Source organism: Culex pipiens, chromosome 2, assembly GCF_016801865.2.
Source record: "Culex pipiens pallens isolate TS chromosome 2, TS_CPP_V2, whole genome shotgun sequence".
NCBI lineage: Eukaryota > Metazoa > Arthropoda > Insecta > Diptera > Culicidae > Culex > Culex pipiens.
Genome location: NC_068938.1, coordinates 159,686,118 through 159,695,245, shown reverse-complemented (window position 1 = coordinate 159,695,245; position 9,128 = coordinate 159,686,118).

Here is a 9,128-nt window from a genome sequence, read left to right as displayed (position 1 = left end):
TGTTTTTTCTCAACTCACTCGACGAGCGCGCACAAAAATAAATATGATGAAGTGATCTTCTCGTTTTTGAACAGCACAGTTTGCGCGCGCGTCCAACCGGCCGCAGGTCTCCGCGAGAGACGCTCCATCCGTCCGTCCGTCCGGCATTGGTACACACCTTTGGTGGTCCGCTTCCTGTGTAGTCTTGTAGTTGGTAGTGGAGATGGTTCTTGAAAAATGTGACCAGTGTTGCCGGGTGGAATGGCAAATAATTTATTAAAAACGGGTGTTCAAATAAGTAAGACGGAATCTACATACTAAAGCATTAAACGAAATGTTGCAAAATGAATTTTAAATATTTTAAAATAAATATTCTAGAGTCGATTATCCGAAGGCCTCTGGAAAATGTCACTTGAGATCAATGGCGCCGACTAGTCCAAAATGTTGGGGGGGGAGGGGGGGCACGGTTGTGTCCCAAAAATGTGACAGGTACGGATGGAGTTTATATTTTAACGTTACTCGTATATCACGAATTTTACTAATTTGCATGTTTTGTGAACGATTTTTTTCCTTCATCTGGAATTTTTTTTTTTTCTTTGACAAAATTAAATTTATTCAAACGTCATTTTCTTTTAGAACAATGAAGATGTTTATAAGGGAAATTCTCGTATGTTTGGCAGGTTAAGGATCTAATCCAGTTTCCATCCGATTTGCAAATTCTCACTATTTAACAAAAACGTTTTGCAAAATTTTTGACGGAAACACACGGAGAAAAAAGCGTTCCGAAAATCGTGAACAATGTGCCACGAAATCTGGAACAAGGTGATATTCCACGGTACGAAAACGTACCATGAACAATTTCCATGAACAATAAGCAAATCGTGAACAGGTGTTCACGAAAAATCGTAACGCCAGCAGCATAACGCTTAGCTTGTTATCGAAATCATGAACACTGTTCACGATTTCAGGGAACAACGTGGGAATGTGTTCACGATTTAAAGAACACTTTTTAAATGTGAAAAAGGATTTGGAGCTAATAAAAAATGTTATTTAACAGTTTTCTGGATTGTGTGTTAAAAGTTTTAAGCATATCCAACAGCCGTAGTGGGCAAAATGCAGTTTTTAACTAATAATTTTTGTAAGAAGGCGTTATTTACTGTGACGGCGGCTTAGGGATTGCCTTTATTTTTAAAGACCAAAAAGAATTAAATCAACCCATTAACGGTCATTATATTCACACTTAACACCATAAAATTTAGCAGAGTGTAGTTAAAATGCGACTGTTCAGTTTGAATGTTCAGTCCAGAATGTATTTCGTTTCTCAAATTGTTAAAAGGTAACTTCGATTGTCTTCAATCTTCAAATATTCCAGGCTTCTTCGATTCGGTATTTCTTCAATTATTATGTTTAAAAACGTAACGTAACGCTTCTTTACAATCGTGAACTTTAGTTCATGATTTTTATCACTTCTGTTCATGAAAACGTAGTTTTTTGTTGATACAATCGTGCACGAGTTCACGATTACATGAACAAATATTTTACGCAAAAACGTGCACATTTGTTCACGATTTTCGGAACGCTTTTTTCTCCGTGCATGGTTGCTTACATTCCATTTAGCTGTTTATTACTTGATACTGAAAAAGTTTTTATAAACTCAAAAGTGTTGATGTACCAACATGGGGTGCCCGATCGTCCTTAATATTTTCCTATTTAAATTATTGTTAAAAAAAGCAGTTCTTTATTTTTTCTTGGTTTTTAAAAAACTTGAGTTCTTCTTTGAATGGTAGATTTTTCAAATAATTTGTGTCAGTTATTGAATTCTTCCATACATGAAAAAGTCTTCTAAATTATTCAATTTCTCAAAAATGAAAATTTGTGGAAGATTTATGTCTTTTCGCACTCTTTCATGCATTAACAGTTTTTTTATGTTTTTTGGTGTGAGAATTTGAATGCTAAATTTTGGAGAATGTTTTTTCTCAGCGGTTATTTTTAATTAAAATGTTTAATTGAGTAAGGCCGTTGCAAATATTGTTTGAAGCTTATGTCCCTCGGCTCTGACCAAAGTCGAGGGGGGGGGAGGGAAAAAAAATAAAAAATATAAAAATTGGAATTTTAAGCCTACGTATCAACATTTGGATGAAAAAAGTGTTTAAAAATACATTTTACACTCGCCCAGTTGCTTTCCAATCATTATTTTTCAAAATATCGAGGTATCGACGGAAATTTTTTTTTCCCGAAGAAAAAACTTTTCGTCGGACTGTACATTGATATTTCATGAAAATTTTAAATGTTTGCATGCTAAATATGATTATAAACGCAAGAATATGCATTTTCACTGGTTTTCATTTGATAACACTTTAATATTCATTGAAATTATGAAGGTTTTCGAAAAAATATTTTTTCTGCTCCCTGATTATTCAGGCCGACTTTGAATGGGGGAGGGGACTTTGAAAAATATTTGCAACGGCCTAATTGGGTACTACCCAAGTAACATTTTAGGCTTTATCAAAGCTGTCACAACCGCTATAAAACCTATCAGCCAAAACCAACATTAAAACCCCTTAGTCGTAACAAACTCCCCAGAACCTTGATAAACCCCACTTAAAACCCAAAAGGACCTCCGCAAAAGGTTGTTACGGCCTATTTATAAAACCTACATAAGAGTTCAAGGCTTTACAACTGAATCCTAACAACATCCTCAAAGCCTTGATACAACCTTTGTTAAAACCTAGTCAGGAGTTATGGAAAAATGACATTTCATACGTCTTCAAACGTCTTATGCCAAATAGGTTTTATTTTGGCAAAAAATAAGCTTTCGTCTTGCCAAATGAAATTATGGAGATGGTTGTCAAAAATGGCGATGATAAATAATAGATATTAGAGGTAATCCAAATAATTTGAAAGCTTATTTCTCACAATTGATGGCTCAAATTCAGCTGCGGTTGAAATTTTATTGATAAATGTAGGGGAGATAGAGCCAAAAAATTCAACTCGCTTCATCAAAAATCAATATTTTGTAATCATAGTGTTTAATGTTAAAAAATATTTTATTGCAATTCTTTGAAAAAAATGTTCAAAATATGTTTAAACATCTATCGCTATATAAATCATACCAGAAATTCAGCATAAATGTGTGTTTTCATCAAATTTAAATCAAATTTTTCAGTTTTCTATTTTTTCAATCAAGATGGCGGTCAATCATATTCAATCAGAGCACGCGTCTAGCGCCATATTTATGCACTGCTATTTGGCCGCGATAAATGCTCTTTAAGGAGCTTATGGTTTTAAGTGAACTTTTTACATGCCTAATGGCACTTGACAGCTACAACACCCTAGGTTTTAACAAAGCATGCGATAAAACCGTTTGGCATGGCATTGCCATCTGGTTTTCAAGCTTCTGTTAAAACTTTCATAAAACCTTATTGAAAGCCAGTCGGCTTTTATTTCCACCCGGTTTTATGTCCGAGGCATAAAACCATGTTAGAACCTATTAATTAGCTCTTGCTTGTTGGTTGCGGTGAATGCCCAAATAAAACTATTAGGCAATCAAGATGCTACAATAAACCCTTAATAAAACTTGGCGGTGGCTAGTTGGTTTAAAAATGTTACTTGGGTAAAGCCCTATGTAAATTTGTACAACAGTAAAAAACACGATCAAAAACCATTTCTGATAACTTTTTTACATTTTAATGCAAAAAAAAATAATGACAAGACAACATTTTTTCGATGGATCATCTATGGTCCCCTTGGAACGATCTGTCAAGTAGGAACTTTTCTGTCAAGAAGGACTGCGAGGTAAATTTTTCAAAATTGATTTAAAAATCAATTTTAAACTCTTTGTGGTCGTACAAAGGGTCATTGTACTCAGAAAAATAAGCTTTATCGTTGTAAACAATAATATCAGCAATCTAAGCTTCATTTTAGGACCCAATTTTAAATCCACATATCATGGATGAAATAATGTACTTAACAAAATTTGTCAAAATTTTCCCAAAGTTCTGGCCATATTTAGCCAAATACAAGTTAATAAAAAAATTGGATTATGAACACTTACAAAATTTTCAAACAAACTGTCGTTTTCCTTAGAAGGGTATATCAATAATTAAAAAAACATTTTTCAAATTCAAAGTCCACATTTCATGGCCAAAATAATGTCCTTGAAAAATTTGGTCAGAATTTTCCCATAGTTAAAGTGAAATTCAACATTACAAAATATTCTTTTTTTTCAGAACTCGTCGTATTTGTCAATTAATGTACGATTTGAACTGAAAAAAAACATAATTCTGCAACTAGTTATGTACACTACTATTTTGAATCAATAGTTTTTTCAAATCTCAAATTCATCAGGTTGTATTGATTTGTCTTAAATAAAATGTCAAGAAATGTTTATTTTTATTTTCCAATTGTTTTTACATTTTTAGAAGAAATTTATTTTTGATAAAAATCTAGTCTTGCATTTAAAACGTTCAAGTGATTGTGTTCATCCTCTTTGACTACAAAATTTAAAAAAAAACAATTATTTTCATAATATATTAAAATTTAACAATACTCCAAATATGAATTAATAATTAATTTGTTAGTTCTTGAAATATTACTGCGGGCGTTAATGATTAGAGTTCACGCACGGTGATAGGACCGCAAGATAATGGTCGCATGACAGCCGCATGACAACCGCAGAACAAATTTTTGGTTGTTGTCAAAGGTTGCCTTGAGTTTTCAGCTGACTTTTTAGAAAATAATCAAAACAAACCAAGTTGACAGCCAAGTCAACGCAGAATTTCAGTTCAACTTGCTGATTTTTACACTGCGGAAGTTAGGCGGCAATAATCTCCTGTCACTCACAGCTAAGGAGAAACGTGATTTTATCTCGCAATAAGCAATACATATGGACATTTTATATGGATGAAAATTTGCCAACGATTCCTTAGATCCAAATAAAACATTTTGCGGAAATGGTTACTCCATACATGTTTCAATACTAATTCGGGGGCTGTCCATAAGATATTGCTATGGAAATATTTGAACAAAAAATATCTTGAGAAGGGATTTTCTGACTGATGTGGTGTCTTAGGTAAATTTGATGTGGTTATCAATAGGACTATTCGGAAAAATATCAACACGAAAAAAAATCCATTCGCAGTAGAAGGCTTAGTCAAATGAATCTGCTCTGCTCACTCAGTATCGAAAATACCCCTGAAAAACGTCCAAACGTTTCATTTGAAATCACATGTTTTTTTTTTTAATTTTAATTTTCGATAATGCATTGTTTTTGAGTTAAAGCAATTTTTGGACTAAATTTGAGTTGAAACATGCTAAATATGATCAACGCAGCAAAATGCATTTGAAATTTCAGTTGATTAGATTTTTATTTCCATTGAAATTTTAAGTTTTTTTTTTTTAATTTTGCTCCCCGATTTTTCGGGCTGATTCAAAAACTAAACTTTGAAAAATATTTGCAACGGACTACCCGAGCAGACGGAAATAACTTGGGAATAAAATTTGTTGATGTTTGAAAATACTAGACCAATAACATTTTATGTTATTTATAACAAGATTTGTTATTCGTCGTTATGATTTTTTTTGTTATTGGATTGTTATTGTAATAACGGACTAATAACATTTTTAGTTATTCTTCGAACAAATTTTTGTTTTTTTTTTTGTTATTTAACAACTAATTCGATCATCCCACTATCAGTTGGATTTATTCTTCCATAACAAAAAATGTTATTCCAAAGTTATTTTGACTTTCAACCAATATCAGACCAATAACAAATTTTGTTATGATAACATTAACTGTTATTAAACTCTTATACAAAAATGGATTTTTCAAGAAGATTCCATAACACTTTCTGTTATTTTCACAGAATTTGTTATTGAAATGGGATGAATTTTGTTATTACCGTCTGCCCGGATAGTAATAAAAACAAACAAAAACTCAATGAATAATCAACAAAAAATTTCTCTCAAATCTGCCACCACTGCCACTAATCGTCCGGCGGCGGCGTGTGGGGCGGTTTCTAATGAGCAAGTGCATGTTTTCGGGCCAAAAAGCTCGTCGGTGAAAAATACCTCGTTGACCACATTGCTGCCAGTTCTACTAACTGGTAGGTATTCCACCGTCTGCCCTCTTGTTCGCGGTTGTTATGGCAGCTGGAACTGGCAAAGACACACACACACACACACTCACCTCGCCTTGACTCTGCGAATTTCGCGAATTTATGCTGGCAAGAACCTCAACAACAACAGGACTAAGCATAATGGGGATGGCCCGGCGACCGCTGAGAGTTGCATTAGGGGAGGTCTTAACAAGAGCTTGATGTGGAGTTCGCGCGTTGGAGGAGGACTGCAGCAAAGTTGCATGATCTTGAGTTTTTTTTTTTTTTGTTTGTGAATGCTCTGCCAACAAAGGCGAATGATGGATGCTGAAAATTACAAATTCGATAGAAATTGATGGTAATCATATCTCATGTGAAACTGCACCAGGTAAAAAGCTCAAGAAGTTGAATTGCGGGTGGTAAAGAGTACAAAGAATGTTCAAGGAAAGAGAACTGTGAAAAAAAGGATTTTAAGCTATTTCACCAGCAACAAGTTTATTTGTAAAATAGATAATTCAAAGTGTAAAAACAACATGTAAATAAAAAAAACACACGAAAACCACGTAATTTTCTCACAGTGCACGCTTCAACCAAAGTGGTAGGTTGATGCTCTCCGATGTTCCTTGCACTGCCGGAATGTTTGTTCAACAATTGAGATAGACAACGGAAAGATCTTGACCTGTTGTGCTCGCGCGAATACGATGCTGTAGGCATACAAAATGATTTGAACTCAAACTGGCGTTCGTTGTTTGCATAGCAGATTGCTTGCAATCTGGGGCATCCCTCCATCATCATCTTCAGCATTATTATTGCAGTTTTGTTTGAATGTGCAAAAATCGTGAGAACTGAACGAGTGCGATCCCATTGCAGCTTCTCGTTATCTGTGAAAGACTCGCGATGATGCATTTTTAGACCGGATGTGATTGTTATGAGAAGAAGCTGATCAGCGGCTTCTAGGAAGGTACGGCCTGGGAGAGTGATGATGAATGGTAACATTATTAAGAAGAATTATTAAGAATTCATTGATGTGATTTTTTGTTTTTTTTTTGTTTTTTTCTGAGAAGGGAAAACAAAACTACTTTTAAAGTTCATGACAGCAACTCTCCTTAAATTCTAGAAATTGGTTTTATTTAAATTTTTAAACTGGTTTTTACAATTTATTTAAAGTCAAATTCGATAGCTTAAATTTAATGGATAGTTTTAACAATATCAAGAATTTGCTGATTTAACTTGTTCTATTAATGTGGCTTTTTTTTTTTTTTTTGATTTACTATCCAGCATTGTACGCTGCTGTACTGTAGTATGCAATATTAATGCCAACCGATGGAATCTTGGCACGCCTGCCCGGCCGGGCCCTCCAAAACGGTCCAAAATTTAACAAAGTTGCCGACATTGCATTTGCCGGGTTGATTGCTCATTCCAGTGGCAATAACAAACACCGTTAATGAATAAATATAGAAGCACGCGTGGCCCATCATTCCAAATACCTTCTCTAGTTGACTGTGTCTAACATTGGTCGTAATTCGGTCGTCTCTCTTCTCCGTCCCTCTGTACACCGTGTTTTAGTAGCTCGTGTAGCAAATCAATGACCTTTAGCGACGACGGCAGCAGCTGACACGGTTGTAACTTACGATCAGCGTTTCAGCGGCGGCTTCCAAAAACATCCGCCTCTAATTTTGAAACATCAATCAGTGGTTGACTGTCGCGCACTCCTCAGTCGGTCTGTCAGTTAGAAGGGCGGCCTTTTTGGACGTTTCGTGTGTGATATGGAAAATTGGAGACAGCGTGCAGGTATGGTGTTTGCGCCAGCCAGAACACCGACTAACTTCTTGTTCCCGGAATGCTTTGCCTCCTCTGAATGCAGCCCAGCCCACCCCATTCCACAGCAAATTAAAAAATAAACGCTCTCGATGGTTGCATTTTCAAGTTGATTTGACCCGAACATGGGAAAGTATCTATTATTCGAAAGAATTCTTACTCTTTTAAGATAAATTGAAAATTTCGAAAAAAAAAATCGTTTTTAGCTATTTATTTCTCCACAAAAACCGAAATTTGAAAACATATGCAATTTTATAATTTGAAGAAATTTGGTGGGGGTCTTCCCTATGACCAAAGAAGTCATTTTGCATCACTGTTTCATCCATACAAGTCTCCATACAAAGCTTATTACTTACCAGTCTGCTGATGAATTACTCAAATTACATGGTAAATTATTTTAATTACATAATCACTATTTACCTTTATAAAAAAATTATTAATATTAAATAAACTTGAGTATTTCCTTTAATGCTTCTAAACGGGTAATTACAATTAAGATATTTAAAAATTGCTTCCGCGATTTCTCTTTAAAAATAATTTAGAAAAATAAATAGAAAGTCACCGAAAATCAAAAGAAGGACTAAACGTTTTTTTATGTTCGATGTTTTAAATTGTGCTAGTTTAATTTGGTTTAAAAAATAAAGATTATGTGAATTTCGACAGTTGTTTTTTATAAAAAGAGCTGAAAATTTACAAAAGTTTTAAGTTTATACATTGAAAGTCGTATTAATAGTTTCTAAGATATCGTTGATTGAAAACTGAGGACAATTTTACGTATTTTTCAAAAAAATATATAAAGGGGACAAAAAAGACGAATTTCTTGCCATGATTTTAGCAATTCAATGAAAAAACTTTTGTTTAATGCATTATACAGAGAAACCTCTTTTTACGCGGCGGCGTTAGGCTTTTTGTTTTTTTAGATTTCTCTAAAACAATACAATATTTTTGCAAGCTTCAAAAAGCGTTTTGTAAATCTGAAAAAAAACTACACAATGGTTTTAAAACATTACAAAAATGTTGCGTCATTCCAGCGAAATCGACAAATTAGATAAACGTAACGCACCGCGTAAAAAGAGGCTTCACTGTATTGTATCGCAATTAGTATTATAAAATACCAAGTTTTGACGAACATTTTTATTTCTATTCACAAATAAATACTTTTTACGGTACTGTACAACAAAATTTCACAAAGAAACCATGTTTTATTCAAACTTTTTCAATTATAAATAAATAAAT